Genomic DNA, 23,914 nt, shown 5'->3' with positions numbered 1-23,914 from the left:
GGGCAGCCCTGGCCCAGTCATGTTGACACATAAAATTCACCATCACAGGGCTAACGAGAAAGTTTTGGCTAAAAACAGCAGTGACGGGCGCACACCAGGAATGTATCTAATGCCACTGAATGATACCCACACAGACGACTCAACAATAAAGATTGTGTTAAATGTATTTTATCGCAATTTTTAAAAACACACAAAACAGGGTTTTACAGTTGCCCAATTTTATAGGTTTAAAAAAAAGAAGCTCTAGCACTCACTTTGGCAGCACACATACTAAAATTGGAACCATACAGAAAAGATTAGCATGGCCCCTGTGCACGCAAATCTGTGAAGCATTCCATTTTTTTTTAAAGCTATAATTAGCAAAACTGTTTCCATGACGCACCAAACCAGAGTCGGCAAACCGTGGGCAAAGGGCCCGAGAGCTGGCGTTCTCCACTCTCGGGCTGCACAGCCTCCCTCCACCCTTGTGTCAGGGAAGCTGCCAGAGACAATGCCTGAGTGAATGGGCACATGTGTGTTCCAATAAAACTTTATTCGTAGACACAGAAAATGAAATTTCATCTAAAATTTTCAAGCCCCCAAACATTCTTCTTTTTGCTTTTTTTTTTCAACCTTTGAAAACAGGAAAACCATTCTCAAGTGGCCAGGTGTGCAAGAATAGACAGCAGGTTGGATTTGGCCCGTGAGCTATAGTTCACTGGCCCCTGACCCAAATAAATGGGAGCTGAGGCCAGGCCCCCATGCGGGCGCCAACTGCAAGCCCAGCTGAGGGGGCTCAGCCACGCCTGGGGCACCTGGGGGGTCAGGGGCCTGCTCTCATCACATGTGCGGGGCAGGGCAGGGCACCCACCATGGGCGAGCAGCCGGGCTCTGCGGGGACAACAGACCTGTGCCTGGGGGCTGGAAGGACCACGCGTCCATGCAGGAATCTCACCCCGGACCGCATCCTCCCCAACAGGCAGCCCTCCGCCCATGTCCTCCCAGTGTCACTCCCACTCCGACTGCCCACTTTAACAGCTAGGGAGACGATGTCCACTGTTCTAGAGGGGTTGCCCATCCAGGTTTGCTTGGGACTGAGGGGTTTACCAGGATGCAGGACTTTTGTGGCTAAAACGTGAGCACTCCCAGGGAAACCAAGGTGGAGGGTGTTGGCCGCCCACAGCCTCCCCTCGGGAACCCACCTGTGAGTCAGCAGAGGGAGGGGGCAGGCCAGGAGGGCGGGCATCAAGCCTGGCACAGGTAGGTGTGCAAGAGCCCGAGTATGGTTTCCACGCCCAAGGGAACACGAATGGCAGTGAGCACAAGAAAACCACCACGCATGGCAACAAGGCGGGCCCCCCCCCCAGCAGTGCCCAGCAAAGAGCTCGAGGGCAATCTCATGTTTCCGAAGCATAGAACAGGTGAAACCCATCCAGGGGTGACCTATGGGGGCGTGCCTGGGAGGGGGGGCGCTCCAGGGGCAGAAGATGGGGGGGCCTGTGTCCGTTGCTCCCTCCGGTCCTGAACCAGTGTAGGTCTGTGTGACACGCCCGCCCTGCGTGCGGGTCGGTGCGCAGTATCTGGAACCGCGCCGAGTTCTTCGCGGCTGTGCACTCACCATAGTTATCCATGTGACAGGCCTTTATCGGGTGCCTCCGTGGGCCTGGCTGCATGCCCGGTGCCAGACAGAACCCTACTGTGTCGTGCCCCTCACCCCCCCAGAGCCCCCCAAGGGGTAGGTGATCTCAATCACATGTTACAGACGAGAACACTAAGACCAACGAGGTGAAGTCAGTCTCCTCAAGTCACACTCAGCAGAAGATGGACCCCCTGCCCCCCACCCCATCTTCCTGACTCAGAAGCAGCAGCTCTGGTCTTCCCCGGCTGAGCTTTTCCTTGCAGGGGTGGGGGGTGCCAAAGGGGTTCTGCTGTCCTCCTTCCTCTTCAGGAAGCCCAGGTCCTCCGCGCAGACCCCAGACCTAAGAAGAGCCGGCCCCCTCCCCCCCCACACCCCAACTACTGGCAGTGCCGGGGGCCGGCGTTCAGGCTACAAATACCCTGACAAGACGGGTCTTCAATGTGAAATCGCCGCCATCAGCAGGGCCTGGCATCCCGGCCTCCCATTATAGCCAAATGAATAACTCCGTTTAGAGAAGTCGTTCGGGGCACTGCCCTAGACAATGACTCCTGTCAAAAGATTTACCGAAGCTCATGGGCAATGCGGCGGGAGGCCCCGTGGGCCTGGCCTCAGAGTTTATCAGCTCATGCAGAAAACAAAGATTGCAGCGTGGACCATTTTGCCGCTGAAATTCATGCCTTTTGACCCCAAATGGAGAGATAATCCCAGGGCTTGTTTCCACTTGAGCTTGGAGATGTAAATAGCTGGCTTTGAAGCAGAACCTCACATTGGCCTCGGGTGGAAAACAAAGCAACCACGCTGCTGAAGACCGTGGTTTGTCACCTCATTCCGCCACTCCACCCCCGTCAGACAGCAAGCCCCAGGGAGAATTCTATTTTACGACTGGGTGCTTGACAGAGCTTTTGGAGGAAGTCATATGCTTGCTCCATTCCCATAGTGAAGATTGTAAACTTGATCACGATTTATTTTCTCCTTGGCTGCCAGGAAGCTCAGAAGTCCAGAAAAGCTTAAGTATATCAGCAATGTTGGTCCTTTATAATATAATAAGTGCATTCTCTTTTATGTTAGTATTGTGGCTTCTACTTGGATTTTAGTATGTTTGTTTAATGTGCCTCATGCTGTAAGCCCTTCAATTCCTCTGTTGGAAAAGTGGGGGGATGAGTAAAATAAAATAACAAAGCAGAGTGGAGAAGTGAGGAGAACACAGACTGAGGTCTGCTCACCTGCTTCGGGTTGTGACAGCTGATTGGACTCTTTGATGGTATGAACTATCGGTTTCCTGCCCGTGTACGACTCTGGTTCTGGTAATGGTGTTGACTCACCATTAACCATGCACCTGCCAATGGGTGCTCAGGATCCTCAACCAGGACTGTATCAGTCAGCTTTGCCTGGTAACAACCACCTCCCGGATTTCACAGTTCACAGCAATAAACATTCTCTGTGGCTCAGCTGTGAGGACCTTTCCGGGGACCTAGGCGAACCAACAGGCCCAGTTTGGGCCATGCTTTTCTGGCGGTGGGTAAAAAGGGCCAGAGGGCTGGAGAAAAGCCTGGAATGGCTCCTAAAGCTGCTGCTCAAGCACATCTGCCCCTGAGCCACACAGTCAGTGGGTGGGGAGAGGATGCAGTCCCCCGGAGGGCTACGGCCACACGTCCGCACAACGGAGGCTTGGCTGGCTGGCTTCCGGGAAGGTGGATGGAGAGCCTAAAGCAATGATACGCTCTGCCATGAAAACCCCAGAAGGGAAGCCCCGTGTGGGCAAGGCTCGGGCTGGTCTGCTTGCCCAGCACAAGAGAAAGACCCAGCACACTGTAGGACTCCACAGAAGAGACTGGAATGCACAGGTGAGGAACGGACAGCAGACCAGCTGAATGAGTCACCAGCAGGCCCGGGATGGGGCACGTGTGCTTGGCTCCACTGCTCAGGGTTCCCTCCTGTCTGTGGACCTACCAGCACCTCTCCCATAATAAGATGGGGAGACAAGAGCAACAACCCCCCGGGACAGTGCACATCAGCCCCTGGCAGGCACCAGGTGTGTGAAAGGACACGGGAAAGCAGTTTCCTGGGCCTTCAACCCCTTTGAGCGTGTGGTCCCATGTAAGCCAGACAGACCAGGCAACAGACACCAAATACATGTGCATGTTGCCATCATAAGTTGAGATGATGACAAGGATAACAGCCAATAGTCACAGAGCATTTACTGAGCCCCAGGCCCTGTCCCCGCAAGGTAGGAATTATCATCCCCATTTTACAGACAAGGGAATCAAAGTGTGACAGCTTTAAATTTGTCTGCGAATTCTTGGACCTCCTCGCATCAAGGTCACCACCTTGCTCACCAGAACACACATTCCAAGAGCCCTGACCTGCATGAGGGAAGTTCCATTCCCTGTAGCAGCCATGCTGGGAGAAAGCACAGCCACGTGGAGAGGCCAGGTCTGAACACTCGGGTCAACAGCCCTGGTCTTTGCAGCCTAGGCACCAACCACAGGGGCAACAAGGCTTCAGATCATCCCAGCCCCCAGCCACTGAGTCATTCAGAGCCTCAAGGCAGGGGCCCCCAACTTGGTGGAGCAGAGACAAGCCACCTGCACTGGCTCTTTCCAAAAAGACTATTTCGTGCCCCTGCTTTTGGGCTGGTCCGTTTGTGGCAACGGGACAGAGATTGGCTGCCCTAACAAATCCTGGGCTGGAGAAGAAGGTAAAGAGGCCTTGCAGAGACTGCCCATGAGGCCCACGAAAGAGTGAGAAAATGCTCTGGGGGAGAAGAAGGAGCCGTGCTCTGTGGTGGCCCAAGGAGAGCAGCCACCACCAGTGACAAGAAGAAGAATAGGAAATGCACCCAGTAACTCAGTGATCCGGCAGCTGGTTTCTGGATGGGCCATGTAGTAAAGATGTGAGGTGCTGAGGACCAGACGGGGTCTGCTGTCATTCCTCGGGTCTGTAGCTGCGGCTCGAAAGCAACCACCAACAAGGCATGAAAAGATGGGCATGGCTGCATTCCGATAATTCTCTGTTTACAAAACAGGCAGCGGGCTGGATTTGGCTCCGGGGCTATAATTTGCTGACCCTTGGTCTAACGAAGATTTCCAGGAAAAACACGAAAGTGCCGCCTCTCTTCCCCGGCTGCCTATGATAAAATGCAAGTGGAGAGGGATGAGAGGTGACTAGCCAGCAGTTCAATTTTCAAGAAAAATTTAGAGAAAACGTAAAGGAGCCAGGACTCACTGGGTTTGAAAATAGAAGTGTTTCTCATTCTCAGCCTGTCCACATTTGAAAATGTCTTCAAATTTTAAAATGCATCAAGTTTTAAAATGGCTTTAGAGAGAAGATCAAACGCAGAATGGGGCTGCAAGATTCTTTGTTAAGTGCTCAGAAAGACCTAAAGGAGAAGCTCACAGATAAAGACCCTTTCCAGAACTTAACAGGTGTCCCCTTGACCCTCTCGCTTAAACTGTCTTCAAGAATCTCAGGATAGACAAGAGCTGCTCTTACAGGAATATGTGGTGGCTGTGTCTCTGGTCCAACAGACTGAACGTCAGTAACCACCATAGGAAACCCACAAGGTCTGAAAGAGGATTTCACTGTTGAAACACAGCAGCCTGGATGACGAGGGATGGAGCTGGCAAGAAAACCCCAAGAAGCCCTTGCACCCTAATGTCTCACAGGCAAGAAGCAGGCTGGGAAGGTCACTTAGTTGCAAACATAAGCCACTTCTTCTGGTGACAGGGGACCACCCAGAGGGGAGCCAACAGCCATGGAGAGCAACCCCCAGGGAGGATGAATGGGGCTAGTCTTTGGAAGTGCCCTGAGCAGTGGCCTCCCTGGGCTCCTGGTACCCCGCTGTTTGAATGCCTCCTGTTGGGGGCTGCAGGTGACTGTCTCTTTAGTTTAATCTTCAGACAGAAAGGGAGCCAGAACCACAAGGTGAGGCATTTCCCACACCTGGGGCTGATGGACAACATGAGACCCTGGCCCTGAACCCATGACAGATGAGACAGGGGATTGTGGAAGGAGATGAGTGCGATTTGCACATGGGAGGAACATAAATAATTCACAGTCAGAGGGCAGACAGGGGCTTTGAAACATGTTCACAAATTCTTTGAGGCCTTTCAGGTGGAGAAGTGGAGGCCTATGTCTCTTCTTAAATCTGGATGGGCTTGGGGCTTGTTTGAATCCAACAGAAAGTGGTAGAAGGGACACCTCACTCAGAGAGGTGACTCACCTCCCCCTCACTCACTGATACTCATGTCTGGACCCCGAGCCTCTGTTATACATGAGATGGGGTGACCCTGCAGCCGCCAGGCTGAGAGGAGGTTGGGCCACATGAAGGGCCCCTGGTCCCAGTTAGCAGCCCTCCTCCTTGACAGGCACACCTGTCACTGGCACTTCCTCCCTTCTGTCCTCACCCTTGATGGGAGTGTCACCACACTCACCACCCACTCTTCACCCCTCACTCCCCATGCACACCTCCCATCCCAGCCCTACCATCTTCCTGCTGCTCCAGATCTCCATTTCCCACTCACCTCCTCTTCCGAGGTGACCTCCAAAGTCCTGGCCCTGGCCCCATCCTGCTCACCTGCCAGCCTCTTGGCCACACACTCAGCATCTGAGGCTCCAGGGCACTGCCTAGGCTGGGAAGCTAGTCTCGGGTCGACCCCCTCCCCCATCTCCTCCCCTCCCCCATCATCAAAGCCCACCTGCTCCTACCTGGTACTCTAGACCCTTTGCCCACTTCATCTCTGTTATTGGAGTGTGCAGTGTCGCCTTTCCCGCTCACCTTGTTGGAATATCAGGTCACGCCAGCATCTGGCTCAGCACTGGTACTCCTGGGATTTGGGTCGAATGGGTGAACGGGGAGCTTTGGGGTCAGCCAGGCCTCCACCCCTGCTCTGTCCTGCCCTGGCCATGAACCCTGCATAGGCAAGGTGTCTTCTTTGTGCCAACTGACCCTACATGCACAATGGGGTGACTTGGCCTGATTTCCTGGGGTCCAGCGAGGGTTTGCTGAGCCTATAGACCCAGCTGCTCCCAGAGGCCCCGCCCCCATCTCCCTCCTGCCCCTCAGCTGTGACCTTAGCCTCCCGACTCCAGGTCTCTGAGGCTCAATTTCCCATCTATGTGGAGACCAGCCTCTGCATGGGCGGTGGGGGAAGGGTTCTGTGGGAGGGGGCCTGGAGACTAACACTGGACGCCTTTGTACCTTCCCTCCCATGCTCTCCCCAGCTCATCCTCATGGCAGCCCTTCACGTCAGTGTGACCACCCCTCACCTCATAAACCAGGAACCACGGCTCAGAAAGGTGAAGTGGCCATCTACATGGCAGGCAGAGGAGTATGGATTTGAACCCAGTCTGTCTGGCTGCATTGGTTGGCCTGGGCAGGGGTTGGGGTCTTTCCTGGGAGCCTGATTGTGCCCTTTGGGGTTATTACTATGCACGGTGGTGGGAGTCACCACCGTGGGAGCAGTCACCTAGCGGGTGTGTAAGGCGGACCTACCGAGCGCACGGGGGGCCTGGCCGAGCCACGTGAGAGCTCCCTTCGGGCAGATGTCATTGCTGCGGGGGCCTCCGGTTACCATGCCTGCCCCGGGCCTGTCCCCAGAGGCACAGCAAGGCAGCCCCAGGTCACAAAGCAATCTGTCCTCTCTACTCACCCCCACCCCCCCAGAGGCAGCATCTTCGAGCTGTCACTCGCTGTAACCTGATCAGCGACAGGACAGGGGTCTGGGGCACCAAGACAAGAGACATCTTAATTAGTGGCTTTTCCGGAGCAGCCAGAGCCCCAGACATCTCTTAACTTGTCTGAGCCGGAAATCTGGGCTTCCCGTGCGGGTTGCTGGAGGTGGGCGGCTGGGCTGGGTGGCTCTGCACCGGCCTGCGGGCCGTGGGCGTGGCCTGCGACGCTGCGGGAGCTGAGGGCTCGCCCTGTGCACCTGGGCCTGGTTCCCCTTCCCGGGGTGCGGAAGTGAGCCTCCGTCCCCACAGGAGGTCACACAAGGAGGACGGTGCCCGGCAGGCACGGCGAGGGCAGCCTGGAGCACCACACGCAGAGTTCCAGCAGAGAGTGGCTCCCGAACCCCGGGAGCTGTGGCAGGGCCTGGTTTGGGGGCCGAGCCCTGGATCTCCGGGGAGGGAAGCTAGTCCTCTGCTGGTGACGGACCTGGCAGGTGGCCCATACAACCTCTTAACCCAGAGCCCGTGCGCCTGACGGCAGTGTTCCAGCTACCTTAAAGACCAGGGGGCACCCAGACGGGCAGCCGGGGCCGGGAGGGCTGTGGGGGCGCATGGGCCTTGTGGCAGAGCAGGGAGCAGGGCGCTGGGAGCAAGAGAGCTGGCAGGAGGGGGCCCGGGCCAGCTCGTCCAGGCCTGGAAACACCGGGGCGGGAGCTAAACTCCACTCAGGGGTCAGTGCGGCCATGACCAAGGATGACGGGGAAGCCACCTCCCTTCCCGGAGACGTTGCTGCAGCCCCGGGGACAGAGGGCAGCCTCTGCAGCTGGCGCAGCTTTGAGGCCCAGCTCAGAACGTGCTGGCCGGTGAGCGCCCAGGGGTCCCGCGCCTGTCCGAGGCTGTCCCCTCATCGGGCAAACAGAGACGGCGCGCTGGACTCCGGACATATGTCTCACTCCCGGCCCAGGCAGGGCGGAAAGAGCTATGGAAAAGCTCCAGCAGTTTGCTAATGTCTTAAACCCACAAACCAAGGACACCCACCGTCCACAGCACGTGCACCCTTCCACACGCAGCCGAGGTGTTTGACCTGCATCCGTAGGGTGGGGGTGACCTCGAGGAGGGGAGGGTGGGGAGGGAGAGGGGGCCTCAGCTGAGTCTGTAAAGTTTTATTTCCTGAAATAGAAAAAGTGCGTGAAGCCAACATCACGGGCGTCAGTGACAAGGGCGGTGGCCGCCGGCCCCCTGAGGACTCAGAAGTGCGTCAGTTCTGCAGGTCGCTTGGAGGGGAGGAGGGGCTCAGGAAGTGGGGTTGTTCCCGATGCTGGCGCCAGCACTCATTTCCTGGGTGTTCTTGGGCAAGTCGCTTCAGGGCCCGGTCCTGCAGCTCCAGGGGACAGAGCCAGCCATGGAGCTGGTTCTCATGCCGACGTAACACAGTGACCTGCGCCGACCCCACTGGGAGAGCGCCTAGCTAGTGCTGGGACTGAGACTGGGAGTGAGGAGCAGCTGGGGCGTGGGATGGAGGGGAGACAGGTGAGCCTGGAGAGGTGGGGTCCAGAGGGAGAAATCGTGGGAGGCTGAGCTCAGTGTCCAGGAGAACATCAGTGTCCAGGGATGAAGGGCTATGTGGAAGGCACGAGGCCCCCATCACAGGAGATGTGCTCCTTCCCGTCTCAGGGATTCTGCAGAAGAACCCCTTCAGGGGGTCGGGGGCGCAGCAAGGAGGGTTGGACGGTAGGGAGCTGCTCCCTCGGACCCTGAAGCGTTCCCTGGAGGGCCCTGCCTGGCTGCTGGGGACACCATCTGTGCGCCCCCTCTCTGGCCTGGCTGAGCCTGGGGTCTTGGCCGGACCTCTCCGGAGCAGCCGAGGTCATGCCCCCTGCCCTGTCCAGATGGGCCTGGGCCCACCCCATCCGCGGCAGACGAGGACAATGGCCCCTGTTGTTGGCCGGCCGCCCTCGGCCACATTCTCCAGGGACCTAGTGACCCTGAACAGGGGCTGTGAAGAGGTGCCTGCTGACTCAGCGAGATGCCCACTCGCTAATGAAGGGCCGTTGGAAAGGGCCTTGACCTTGGTCAGCAGGCAGGAGCCCTCCATCCAGGAATGAGACAGGTGGTGATGTCACTTCCTGCCCCACCTGGAGTGCTTGCCCAGCCACGTGGGAGACAACAGCCAGGGGTCAGCGGTCACGGACAGCCGGTCTGGGAGCTAGAGCCATGATGGGAGATGCGTCCGAGATTTAAAGCAGGCACTGTTCCCACAGATGAGGGACACAGCAGTGACCACACCATCCGAGCAATGAAAGCCAGGACCGAGGGTATCCCCAGGTGCTATGGGAAGGCAGAGTGGCCCTCACCCCACCTGGACACCAAGGAAGGCTGCCCAGAGGAGGTGACCTGGAGTCACATCTCCAAGGATGGTTAGCATTAGCCAGACATCACAGAAGGAGGAGGGGAACTCCAGGCACGAAGCAGCAAGCACAATCATTATTAGGCACAGGGGCTGGTGAGATGACAAATCATTTGTCATGACTGCACGCTGGCCTCCCAGCGGTGAGAGGCTCGGCCTGAGCAGGCCAGTGGGGAAGCACCAAGGGGATGAGCCAGGGAGGGGAGGGTCAGATGTGTTAGAAACAGTCCTCCAGGTTGGAGGCCAGGAAGCCAGTGAGGGGACAAGGGACAGTCCAGAAGAGGGTGGGGTGGGTGGGACAGACACAGGAGCCAGGAGCGAGGTCAAGGCGTGGGCTGGTGATTGTCCACATAGAGGGGGTCCAGGAGTGCTCGGATCCCTGCAGGACACTGGAGCAGAGACCCAGAAGCAGGAAAGCACGGAATGTGGGGGGAGTGATAACAGGTGCACATTTTCCGGATTACAGGAAACGATGTGGGAGGACCTAAGACAGGCCAAGGGGGCCTGACTGGGGACCTTCGATGGGAAAGGGTATCCAGACAGGGCTCGGCTTCCCTAAAGGGAGAGGGCTAGAGCGGGTATAATCTGGACATGATGGAGGTTCACATACATGAGGATAGGCAGCAGGTGACCAGTCGCTGTGACTTCCTGCCGGCATCAGGTCCCAGAACCCAGTGCTCAAGCTCCGGCAAAGCCCCCATGGGGTCCCATGCTGTTCCACACCATGACACGCTGTTCCTTCCAGCCACTATAGGAGTGGCCCCCCACCCACAGGCAGAAGGAATTACATTCCTCCACAGGTACCTGTCCCATAAGAGCTGTGTAACTTCGGGCACTCAGCTTTCCTTCTCTGAGATGTAGTCCCCTCTCCCGTAAAATAAGCCATATATAATCCCTCCCTTGCTTTCCTCCCAGGGCCATTAGGAACCATACATAAGGGTACAGAAGTGCCTTGTGCTGCCCAGGAATGGACATGATGAAAAACAGTCTCCACGGTGACACCCTCTTCTGCAGGAGAGCTCAGATGCTGTTTCCAGCACACATAAGACGCTTACAGACCTCGACAACCTACAGGTCAAAAATAGGCCCCCACAAATTTCAGAGAGTAACTGTCACGCAGACTATGCTCTCTGACCGCAGTGCAATTAATTTACAAATGAATGATAAAAATGTGATTTGGATGCATATACGTATAAATTTGGAAAAGTTTAGACACTCTTCTAAACAATTCACGAGTTAGAGAGCAGATTACAATGGAGATTATGAATTACTTGGTGTGAATGAAAAAGAAAGCGTTCTGTATGGTTTTGGGGTGCACCTAGGTTGGTTTTTAGAGGTGTATTTGTAAGCTATGCATTTATCACAGGAAAACCTAAAATAAACAAGTTACATGTTTAACTAAAAGGAAGACTAGAATGACAGCAGCTGTAAAGAGCCTATAAGAGGAGAAGTAAAGACGTGAGGAGAAATGGATTAAATAGAAATTAAAGAAATGTAGAAACAACCAAGGAAAGTAAAATGTTCTCTGAGGAAATCTGATCGGAAAACTGTCTGGCAAGACTGAACAAGAGAAACACCTATCGAGCAATATCGGTAGGAGTGAGGTGGGGGCACAGCAGGTGCAGGGCAGGTTTAGAATCTGTGAAAGAATAATGCAATCAACTTTGTGCTAATGATTCTTCCATGCAAGCACAATGCACAATTGCCTTGAAGAAAAATCAACCACCAAAACCAATTCAAGATGAAAGAGCAGACAGGAGCACGCTGATAACCCAGGCAGACGTGAACTGATGAGCAGAAACTCACACCTCCAAACCACAAAAACAGCCACGGAGCCTAGATCGGATTACATCAAGACTTACCAAACCTTCAAGGAACAGACAATCCTCATTTTGTGCACTCTGCTTCATAGAATAGGGGGAAATGTGACATTCATTCATTTTCTGAGGCTGATATAACCTACAGCTTGAAGTTAAATGACATTTCATGAAAAGAAAATGTTACATCAATTTCAATTAAAAATATAGATGTGGGGCACCCGTGTGGCTCAGTTGGTTAAGCATCCAACTCTTGGTTTCGGCTCAGGTCATGATCTCAGGGTCATGGGATCAAGCCCCACATCGGGCTCCACATTCATGGGGGAGTCTGCTGGAGATTCTCTCCCTCTGCTTCTCCCCCTACTCATGAACCCACACTCACTTTCTCTTGCTCTCTTGCAAATAAATAAATAAAGCTTTTAAAAACGATATAGTTGTAAAAAAAATCTTAAGGGAAAGACTGGCAAATCGAATCTAGAAGTGTACTCAGATGACTACAGCTCATTTTAGTGTGTCACATAAACACAAGGAGAATTCTCAGTTCAAAAGCATGCTAACGAACAATGGTGCATAAGAGATGGAAGGATAAGGGTGGCATCTTCCCAGATGCCAAACCAACACTCAGTACATCTCCACCTCCACTAACTATTTCATTTTCAAAATTCTTAACAAACCATGAACAGAATGAACTTCCCTTATCTGAAAAAATTGAGACAAGATATAGGCTAAGCTGCTGAGCCAAAAGACCTAAACGGTATTGGGACAAGATAGGAGTTTGTCTGTCTGACATATAACAATGCAGGGAAAGCAGGGGTCCTGGCCAGGCAGGTGGCTCTGCTCTCTGAGCTCACCCAGGGACACTGGCTCCTCCCATCTCAATGTCCACACACCCTAGCATGCTGTCCTCACCTACTTGGTCAAAGTGGATTACCATCACCATCATCACTTCCACAGAAAGGGAAAGAGGGAAAGTGGTGTGGAATCTGCACACATCACTTCTCCCCAGATCCACTGATGAGACTCATGTGGCCACACCAAGACCGAGAAATATAGTTTTCATCTGGGTAGCCATGTGCCCTGCTAAAACCCAAGGAAGTTCTATTACTAGAAGGGAAAACTAAGGGCAAGTGGGTAAAAAGGGGCAGTTTGTAGATTCTACCATACTTGATAAAAACTATTTATCAAAAAATAGAGAAAACAGGGGCGCCTGGATGGCTCAGTCATTAAGCATCTGCCTTCGGCTCAGGTCATGATCCCAGGGTCCTGGGATCGAGCCCCGCATTGGGCTCCCTGCTCCATGGGAAGCCTGCTTCTCCCTCTCTCACTCCCCCTGCTTGTGTTTCCTCTCTCGCTGTGTCTCTCTCTGTCAAATAAATAAATAAAATCTTTTTAAAAAAATAGAAAAAACATTAGACTTAGTCATTACATTTTCCAAGTATCCTAATCAAATTCAGGGTTAAGGCAAGGATGCCCTCATTGTCACTTATGTTCAGAATTGTACTGGTGGATCTAGACAATGCAATAAGACGAGAAAAAAAATCAAGAGGCAAACATTGGAAAACACTCAGTCCACATAGGAAGTCCAAGATAACCTATGGACAAACTGGTATAAGTAGTGAAAATAATTATACAGGTATAACTAATAATCAGCAAGATTGCTGGATACAAAAACAATGAAATTCCTAGATGCCATTAATAATCAATTTAAAAAATTGAGAATAGATCCCAATTTTAAGCAACCCAAACTATAATCTTTAGAACTATGCAAGATGTTTCCAGAAAAGTTATGAAATATATCATATTAATGGATATGAAGACTCATATCATAAAGATGTCAACTCTAAATTAGCCTATAGAATCAATGAACTTTGAATAAAAAATTCTAGCAAATGTGTTCCCATGAGACTTGGAAAGTTTGGATAAAAAGATAATGGAAGAGAAATGGGCCAAAATAACTAATTTATTTTCTTTAAAGATTTTATTTATTTATTTGACAGAGAGAGAGAGCGAGAGCATGAGCCAGAGGGAGAGGCAGAGGGAAGGGGAGAAGTAGGCTCCCTGCTGAGTAGGGAGCCCAACAGGGGCTCAATCCAGGACCCTGGGGTCATGACCTGAACTGAAGGCAGACACTCAACCAAATGAGCCACTCAGGTACCCCTAACTTCAAAAGTTTTAGGAAATAAAACATTGCAATGAGTTACTTTACATTTATAGTAAATAAGAAAGTGTGGGAACGGGTCAAGATGAGACACATAGACAGAACAAACCAGGAAGCTCAGAAATAATGCATCTATGTATGGAAACCTGACAGAGGCAGGAACACAAACCATCAGGGTAAGAATAGGTCATTCCACGGTGCTGCTGACTGCGAATGATGGCTTTCCACATGGAAAAAAGATCAAATCCCTACCTCACACCATATACAAAGGTTGACCTCTGATGGATTAAAGACACAAATGTGAAGAGAACTATAAAACTTTTAGAAGAAAATATCAACTGACATCTTTATGATCCCAGAGTAAGAAGGAATCTTTAAATACGGCACCAAAAAAATGCAAACCATAGAGGGAAATATTAACCACTTAGACCTACCCCATTGGCCTAAGCAAGCCCTGGCTGAAAGCAGAGGGCAGGAGCTGCAAAGTCACATGGCAAAGCAGTAGATGGAGACAGAGAAGGGTGGAGAAGGTGGATCATTTTTGCCCCCATCGTCCACGCTCAGCATTGGCAGTCAGGGAACGGGCATTGAGAGGAGCAGTCTCCGAGCAAGGTGATGGAGACAGAAGGGTAGGAAGTGAAGGAGGAGGTGAAAGGAAGGATGGGGGGTGCACACGCCCAGCTCTATAGACCCAGGACAGCCTGCCTGCCCCATAGCTCAGCGAGCCAGCACCCAGGAGGGGAGTCCGCGTCCTAATCGAAGGAGAAAAGATTCATCACAAGAACACTGACCTTACTGATACGGTTATTTTGGATTTATTCCCTAACTCTTTCCAAAGTGACTGAACACAAAACAAGACTACACACTCAGTGAAATAGGGCAATTAAGACAAAAATAGAAACCCTAAAAAGCGGTGTAGGTTCTAGGGGGGCAGGCGTAGCGTCGGGCTGCCTCCTTCCCGCTCGCCCACTCTGAGCATCTGGCACCTGACACTGGGGGGTGCCCGTGGGGAGAGAACGGAGACAGTGGGTGCCAGCCAGCACCTGGGCTGGGCGCAACACCGGTGGGCGCTGGTTTGGATATCTGAGCTTGGAAGCCAAGATGAAAAGGAAACATCAGGAGTCCACCTTTCTTGTTCTGGCCGGTTGATCTGCAGAGATGAGCGCCACTGTGTTCACCCAGAGAGCTTTGAGGACAGAGGTGTTCATTAATCATTCCCTTCAGCAGCACTGCTGGGCATGGGGGTGATGCAGATCCGGCCCCCACTCTGCAAAGCCCTCCCTAGACTGGTGAGGGGTGCTGGTGGGGTGCGGGGACACTGGGGGCCCTGGGGTGCAGGAGCTTTGGCTGCAAACGTCTGAAGGGTTTCTAGAAGCAGCCAAATGGCTTGTGCACCAGGGAGGACATGAGCAATGTGCATTCTCATCTTTGTAGAACTCTGCAGGGGTCTCGGCCGTCTGTTTCAGGACCTGGAGCATTTCTGACAGTCCCTTTAACTTGTTCCTGCAGCCTCCATGCTGAATTCATCGCGTAACCCAGACCAGGAAGACGGAGGTCGCCCTTGCTGCCCACACAACAGGCCTCCAGTCCCCCAGAACCACGTTTCCTGGCTGCCCACTCCCCCACGCCCATGCCCCCCGTGACCCTGCCATCCCAGTGCCCTAGATCCTTGCAGACCTCCTCACTGGTCACCTGTTCTGGACTCACCCCCAGGCCTCCCTCCACCTGCTGCCAGCGAGCATCCCAACCAGTGTTCGCTTGGCTTCCTCTGCCGCACAAAATCTGGCACAAGTGTCCATTGCCTTCTGGACAAAGTCGACTTTCTGAACCGGGGATTCAAGGTCCAGGCAGACCTCCCCAGACACACCTCTGGCCACATTCCCTGCCCCGAGGTCCCCCAGGGCCACACCAGCTTGATATTCCTGCTCTGTTTCCACCACTCCCAGGACCTTGTCCCTATAGCAAATTCTTATTAAACTTTAGAAGGTCTACAGCAACACCACCTCCAGGAAGCCTCCTGGACACACCAAGCCTTTGTGCTGCAACTGGTTGTCCACCAGCCCCGGTTCTCTCTGAGTGCAGGGCGGATGCCCAGTCCGTTTTCATGGCCCAGTGCCTGGAATGCGGTGAAGGAGGGGGAGGTGGGGATGGACTAGAGGCTTCTGCTAACGAGGGTCCGCTGGAAAGTCGGTGCAATGAAGGGGTCGCCCCCAGGCCTGCTTGGTTCTGACACCTTCCCATACATCGGGCGCTGCAGCCGGCGCCGTTGGCCTTGGCCAGGGAAGGGGGTGCTCGCAGACTGGAGGATGCCAAGCACGGCCGCTCTTGCCCTGGGCCCCGCAGAGCTTCCCGAAGCGGCTCTGAGCCCCACGTGACATGACAGCTCTGCTGGAGGCTATCGCAGTCTGGACGGAGCATGGCTCCCAGCTTGCGGAGAGGGTGAGCAAGGTGCAGGACCGCAGGGCTCCCCTCATCTGATCTCTCCCATCACAGGTGAGGCACTGGGTCACACAGCAAGACTGTCAGCCCCTCAGGGCTGGTCCCCAGCCCAGTACTCAATCCTCTGCCTCTGGTGTAAATATAGGGTGTCCACCTCCCCTGACCGGCCACCATAGGGTCCTTCCCTCTGCCTGTTTCTGGCCCTCCGGTGGGCCAGAGCCTACAAGAGCTCCAGGAGGAGGCCGCGGGCCCGGCAGCCACATGGGGAGGATGGGGTCCGGCCCCAGGTCTGCAACGAGAAGGCTGGTGGCCAGGAGGGTGAGGGTCTGGGGGAAAGAAAGGGCACAGGAAGAGAAAATTGGGTGGGGGAGGCCTGGATTGGAGTGGGGCTGTCATCAAGGAGGGGTTTCCACCAGCTCCGCGCAACCCCTCCTGCCACCCCAGCCCAGAAAGCAGGGCCCGCCGGGCATCACCCGCCCGGCAGGTGCGGGCCAAGGCAGGCTGGACCGAAGCCACTCCTTCCGGAAGACGCAGCTCAGTTCCGTCTGCGTTCCTGGTTTGTGGGGTCTGTGCTATGGGGGATGCCGGCCGCCTCCCTTGCAGAGGGTCCAGGAATGACTGAGCCAGGGCTGCCCAAGGCACAGTGCTGCCCCAGCCCCTCCCTCCCCGGCTGCTAACTGAGCTCTTCCCCGGGCTGCGTGGAGACCTCTCACCCGCTAAGCCACTGATGATAAGCCCTGGCATTTCCACCACAAATCCTTGGCACACTCCACCCGGGCCACTCACAGTTTCCTTATGGTTCCGTTTTGTCTGGGGCTCCATTAAACCGAGCTTATAATTAAGGAAATGTGATCGGAAAATTAGCTGATGTGTAAGCCCAAAGCCTCAGTACAGTTACAAAAGACAGTGTCTTCTGCGCCCTGATTAGCCCGCTCAGCCCGACACGAGGTTAAACGGAAGAACGCCCGGATTAATCCAGATTGACAATTATGACCACTTTCTTCTCCAGCATGGAGCTTTCCCCCGTGGCTCCCTGCCAGGAAGGTATTGTGTTCCGAGACGAAAATACTTTTCATTTTTTCTACAATTTCCGTTTAAAAAGTTCCAAATGTTCAGCCACATGATGTGAAACTGAACTTCAACAAAATCCTACGGGGGTTTTGACGGTGGAGAAAACGTGAGGGTCTGATCCCCTGACCCCAAGCTGATGGAGGATACAGTTTCAAGCCTTTCTTCTCCTCCCGCTCCCCGCCAACCCCAAGGAGACAGGCGAGCTGGATCCTCGCGGAAGACGGAATCCACCGATTTGCCTGCCCTGGAAATGGGCCCCAGCGTGTGGCTGTCCAGGGCCCGGACCAGAGTCTGGAAGCCAGGAGACCTGGGTGCCAAGCACTGCTTCTGTCCGGCTCGGCTTCCTTGACCTAAATTAAACTCAGTAAATAATCGTGATGGGTATTCTTCTAGATGCACAATTAATTCATTTAATCCTCTCGAAAACCCCATGGGGCAAAGCTCTTACAAAGATCTTCTAAAGCTCTTCTTTTTAAAACAAAGCCCTTATTTCCTCTGTACAGATGGGTAAACTGAGGCCCAGGGGGCTTAATTACTGGTGTTCAGGCCCCTCGGCAAGCACGTGGCAGAGGCCGAATTGGAGCCCGAGAGGCCTGAATCTAGCGCTTTGCCTGAGCAGGTGTCTGCAGGTGCTGGGCCGCCCTGGGCCTCTCTGCCGGGCTCCAGCCGGGACACACGGTCTGCCTACAGATACACGTGTCGTGCTCCTTCATCTGAATTCTGTGAATATGGGGAGGGAGGCTGGGTGGCCTGGAGGGAGCTTGGGAGGGTTGGCCCTCAGGCCCGGTGTCCCTGCCCTCTGGGCCCCCCCAGGTCAAGTGCACGAGGTCACCTCTGCACGTGCAGCTTGCGGCCCAGCACTGGGCACAGAGGGCCTCAAACACCAGCCATCAGCCTGGCTAAAATCCCTCACACGGACTCGTAGCGATCTGTAAAGGTGTTCACTGTCTATTGTTAGGTTTTAAAGTGAGCCGGACAAAACGGCGCGTGTCATTTGCACCTCCTGCCGTCACGGCCGATGCAGGAGACGCGGCACGTGTGCATTCTGCAGGTGAGGCAGGAATCAGGCCAGGACCCTGGCACCCCGCCGACCATGGGGCTTTCATTACTCATCCCGAGCCTGACTCGGAGCCCCACCCGGAGGAGGTGCCCCGTCTGCTGGGTGAACAAAGGAGTGAGGCCGTCCTCTGCTCGCCACCGGAAACGGGGGCCACGTCGGCCTGGCTCACCTCAGGGTCCCTGGGGCCTGGCACCCCATGCCTCACTTGGGTCACCTGTCTGTCTAAAAAGGGGCACTAAGGGGCTTGGGAGATTACAGCACCTTGCGGCCCTGGGCCTGTGCAAGCTGGGAAGAGCAGCAAGAGAGCCGAGGCCGGGTTCCAGTCCCTGGTCCCAGACACCACCCCCCCCGGAGCGGGTGGGAGAGCCGGGAGCCTCGGCACCGCACAGAGAAGCTTGGGAGGCTCGGGGAGGCCTCGGGACTGGCACAAGGGGGCCTCCCAGCCCCGGCCCCAGGAGCGCAGCCGGGCCACGGCCAAAGCCAGGCATGAGGCACGCAGATGGCCGAGCCGGGTTTTCTCAGGGCCCCTCACCCCATGGGCTCGTCCCGTAGCATTCACGCCCAGGGCACCCCACAATGAGTGGCCGCCTGGCTGGACTCTTACAGGCCCCCAGGCATCCCCCCCTCCGCCCCAGCCGGGCAGACTCCCCTCTGCTTTTCATCCAGTCTGAGGCCCGGGGCTCCGCCCACTAGCAGCTTCTCTCCCATCGAGGCTCCAGGTCACCACTCAGCGGATCATTCAGGCTGAAGTCAGAGTCTCCCCCCAAAAGCCCCACTAATTCAGACCAGGCCCGACTGCTGGACTCTATCTGGGGAGCCTCGAGCAGTCACGGAGGCAATGCATCAAATGAGGAGCACGTTTGCAGTGCTTGGCCCCTCACAGACAAATGGAATTCTAGACTCTCTGGGGTGGAAAAGGCCTTAAAAGTCACCCCCCACCCCTCCCCATCTACCACCCCCACCATCCAGGGCTCCCAACTCCCCCACATGACTGAGAAAACTTGACACCAACACTCAGCCTCTCACACACCTCCAGGAATGGGGAGCTCACTACCTCACAGAGCAGCAGGCTTCTACCATCCCCAGCTGGAACAGGTGTCTGCCCTGCAGTCCTCAGCACCAGCCTCAGGCCGCCCCACAGTGCGAGCATGTCCCCTCTTCCCTGCCACAGCGCTCCCAGATTCTGAAGTCCCCTCCCCTAGGTGACAAGACTGGTTCCCGGCGTGACCTCCCTCCGCATCCTGGGGGTCCCCAGACACAATGTGACAGTCCCCAATCTCGGTACAACCTGAAGGCAGCCAGAGGAGTCTGTGAGCTGCCCCTCGGCGGGGCCCAGGGCCTGGCCAGCTCTGAACAGGGTCCAGTGCCAGCACGCTGCGTGTGGGAGCTGCGCCCTGTCCCCCTTCTAGGAGGAGGCCCTTGGGCCACCGGGGCTGCTGATGGCCTCACAGCAAACCCACAGCCCCGGTGGGAAAACCCATGCTCAGGGAGGTATAGTGATTCGTCCCAAGCCACGCAGCCGAGGGCGACAGACCCACTCCTGCCACCTCCTCTCAGCCCGGGGCTGGACTGGGCCCATGTCCCCACACTCAGCAGACCCAAAGCACCCCCTGCGGCACTGCCTCAGTGTCCCTGACTGCCTCCTGCCCGTGGCCACATCCCCTCACCAGGGGACTCTCTCCGAGAGGTGTTGGTCTTTACTCTGCCCAAGCGCAGCCCAAAATGCCAGGGATCCATGCCCCCCCCCCCAGGAGCAGCCCCCACGCCACGCTGGCCAGAGTGGAGAAACCCTCCGGGGCGGGCCCTGCCCTGTGTTCTTTCATCTCAGGGCACTCACTGACACCCTGTCCCTTCTTCACCTCCCCGCCGTGTTTCCTGGGACTAAGTGCTCGTCTAGGCTTCTGGGGACCCCAACTGAGATGCCGAGCGTCTGAGATGCAACAGCGTAAGATACCCTAAGAGGACACCTTCGTAATCTAAACCTTTCTTTTTGATACCTCACAATGCAGTCTGGGGTCTCACTCAATGTCTGGAAGTGAAACGAAATGTATCCAAACAAGAGTTTGGGGACAGAAGTGGTCATGGAGGTGGGAAGATGAGCTTGGATGTCACCGATCCCAGGACATCTCCTCAGGGTGGCCTTACAAATAACAGGGACACCAGCACGGCAGCGAGGGGACAGCCTTGCTCTCATCCTGCAAAAGTCAGGGGCAGAACAGGCCTCGGGTTCTGGGCCCCGGGTTCTGGGCTTCAGCTCTTCCAGTTCCCCTGGGGGCAGATACAGGAGGGCCGGGGCCGGGGGCCCTGCTTCTAGAAGCTGCAGGACCCCGCGCTGGAGAAGGGGCAGCAGGCATCACGACCACTGGGGGGACACGCCATGGGGCCAGCAGACCCCGGTCCCCGCTCAGCCAGCCCTGTTGCGGGGCCTTCCTGGGCCTTGGTTCCCCTCCAGGGCCTTATGAGGGTCATGAGATAAAGCCGCACCGCATCTGGCTCCGGCTCCCTAAGTGGAGGCGGTCGTCAGGGGTTGGACCGAGAAGGTGACCAGGACCCCCAGCCAGATGAGGAGGGCGTCAGAGAAGAAGCCAGAAAGCCCGGGAGAGGATGGGAAGGTTCTGGGGCTCACGTGGGACTCACTGTCTGCAGAGACGACACAGACCAGAAAAGCGACCCCGCACAGTCCCGCCAACAGGGCAGGTGGGCCACATGCCACCAACCCCTGACGTCATCCCCTTGCGTACCGGGCGCGCGCCCCACCCCCAGCATGTTTACTAAGCACCTACTACGCGCCAGGCACCGTGCCCGCCACACCGGCCGCACTTTCTCAGCTGACACTTCCCGGAGAGCATCTGCCAGAAAGGATTAAGAAGTTGCCCTCGGAAACCCTGGCTTTGTTTGGGAATTTTCCCCCAGCTGAGAAGGAGAGAATGACCAATTATTCCCTGTGTTGTCTTCAGATGAAAGGCCCTTTTTGTGGCCCTTCTCCGTCTCCTGTTTGGGCTGTCAACAGCAATTTGACGAGGAATGTTGCTTGGCCTGACCTGTTTTTTCAAGACGGTAACCTATATTGGGGATCATCTCAGCACCGGAGATAACCCGGCCAACATCTTCCCCGGCACAGTCCCGCCCCCTGAACTTCACCTCCAAAACCAGGGAAATCGATTGGAAGAAAATTCAGGGAAATCTCCCACTAATGATATTTTGGGTTCAGGAATCGGGGGGCAGGGGGGTGGGGGCGTGGAATTAAAGTGGCTTTAATCTGACTGTCCCAACATGGATTTCAGTGCTGAATGGTCAATTGTTACTAAATTCTAATTGGTTCTGGGTCACTCCCTTTGAAATAGTGGTTGCGTTCTGTTCATTTTTTCAATTAAATCTTAACAATTCACATCTGACAAAACTCAAAAATCTTGTCAAAAATTGTTCAGATTTGTGTAAGTAAGAATGTTCAAGCGGCTCGATGGGGCAGGAGCTGCGGGGCGCTTCTATACGGGGGACAATTTAAGAGCTAATTATGAGAATGTTGATTTCATTGTTTCCAGACTCACCTCCTTGCAGTACACAGCACCGGGCTTTCTCATCAACTTGCAAAAACCGCTTCGGAGGAAACTGGGAGACCACAGATGCCTGCGCCAAAGCGATAATGGTTCCCTGGATTTAGAAATCCAAGCCCTCTGCACATTTCATCCCTCATTATGAGAAAGTTTTATTTTATTCCCTGAAGTAACACACGAGTCAGCTTGATCCAGAGAAAGCCGAGGGCTTCGCAGGAAGCAGACCAGGCTTTCGAGCTGGCCTCCACCGCCCAGGAGCTGGGGGATGTTTCCTGCGGGGGCCCGCACCCTCTGAGCCTCAGTTTCCTCCGTGGTAAAGCGGCGCTGTGCTTCTTAGACCTGCAGGCGTGGTGAATATTGTTTGGTGGGATGAGGGTGCTCGGGAACCAGAAGCTGTCACAACTCTTTCAGACTGCAGAATTCTTACAGCTGAACAAAGCCTCTCCATGGTCCCATCAAGAAACTGCTGACCAGAGAGGGGCAATGACTTTCCCAAAGTCACACAGCCAGTTCATTCTGAAGCCAGAAAGAGACGTCAGAGCTTTCCTTGAAAGCAACGTTTCAGGGGCGCCTGGGTGGCTCAGTCGTTAAGCGTCTGCCTTTGGCTCAGGCGGGAAGCCTGCTTCTCCCTCTCCCACTCCCCCTGCTTGTGTTCCCTCTCTCACTGTGTCTCTCTCTGTCAAATAAATAAATAAAATCTTTAAAAAGAAAAAAAAGAAAGCAACGTTTCAGAATGTGCAGAGTCCAGAGTCCAGGACTGGGTGTTACTGTCTGGCTTCTCAAAGTGCCGTCCCAGGACAGCAGTCACCGGGGAGGGTGGAGAGGATGAAGGCAGGGACCGGAGGCCGCTGCAGGGAGAGGACACAGGTGGCCGGGATGGTGTCGGCGCTGGAATTGGCAGGACGGAGGCAGTGGTGGGAGGATGAGGGGCCTGGAGGATGCTGAGGTTGACCCCACACAGCTCATCCTGCCTCCCACCCTCTGGACTAGTTTCAGCCCTGCTCCAAATCCAAGGCAGAGCTGAGGTCTCACCTCCTCCAGGGAGCCCTCCCTGACTGCTCCACCGAGACCCCAAGAGCTCTCTCATTCCCACTCTCTGCAGGGGTCCTGCCTGACCTCGGCACAGCCCAGGGGTTCTCGAGTCTTTCCCCCACTGAGGCACAAACACTGGCCACCCAGGTCTGGAGAGAGGTTACAGGGCCCTGACCAAGAATGAGGCCCAGGGTCTGACCTGGGCCCACTGGGGACAAGCCACCTGGCCTCTCTAGCCTCGGCGCCCCCTCCCGGAGACTCTGGCTGTGTGTGGCAGGGTGCCCAGAGCAGCGCCTGCCCGGTGAGGTCAACACGGGTCAGAACCGGGACCCTGAGCTGGCTCCGTGGAGCCTCCGGCAGAGGTCGCGCCCAGGAGCTGGCAGGAGGCCGTGGTTGCTCAAATCCTGTGCGTGGCCGTCCCGCACGCAGAATCCGAATCAAGACGCAGACCTTACACTTTCATGAAGTTGCGCCGGAAATGGATCCTATCAGAACTCCACAACCCCTAGAAGGGAACGCAGGGCAGAAGGGCCTTTGGTGCATCAAAGGTTCTATCTGTGAAAGAAGAAACTGGTAAATCGGACACATTAAAATCACAAACTTCTCTCCGCAAGAGACCTTGTTAAGAGAATGAATACAAAGAATTCTTTTAAAGTCGACGTCAGAAAACTATCAGCCCAATTGGAAAATGGACCAAAGACCCGAGCAGACAGCTCACCAGAGAAGGTACACAGGGGGCAAATAAGCCTATGAAAGGTGCTCAAATTCACAGTCACGGGGGAAATGCAAATTCAAACGAGGCACACCCGTGAGCGCGGCCAAACCCGGGACCCCGACACCAGCACATGTTGGAGAGGATGCGGAGCCTCGGGAGCGCCCGTCCGAGGGGGTGCGATCGCAGAAGACAGTCTGTCAGTTTCTTCCAAAACTGAACATCTACCATCTGAGGCAGCAATGAAGCTGCTTGGCATTTACCCGCAGGAGCTGAAAACTCACGTCCACACAAAAACCTGCGCACAGGTGTTAACAGCACCTTTATTCATAACTCCCCAAACTCAGAAGCAACTAATACGTCCTTAGCAGGTGAT

General features: G+C 55.0%; 1 non-coding gene across 1 annotated transcript; it reads left to right on the top strand.

The window, feature by feature from the left end:
* The first annotated feature begins 246 nt into the window (after positions 1–246).
* On the top strand, positions 247–344 carry LOC118531584 (U6 spliceosomal RNA). Its single transcript, XR_004915274.1, has one exon. It is a non-coding gene; the product is annotated as a U6 spliceosomal RNA (small nuclear RNA).
* Positions 345–23,914: the final 23,570 nt, after the last annotated feature.

This window comes from Halichoerus grypus, chromosome 3, assembly GCF_964656455.1.
Source record: "Halichoerus grypus chromosome 3, mHalGry1.hap1.1, whole genome shotgun sequence".
Classification (NCBI taxonomy): Eukaryota; Metazoa; Chordata; class Mammalia; order Carnivora; family Phocidae; genus Halichoerus; species Halichoerus grypus.
This window is presented reverse-complemented; position numbering and strand designations above follow the sequence as displayed.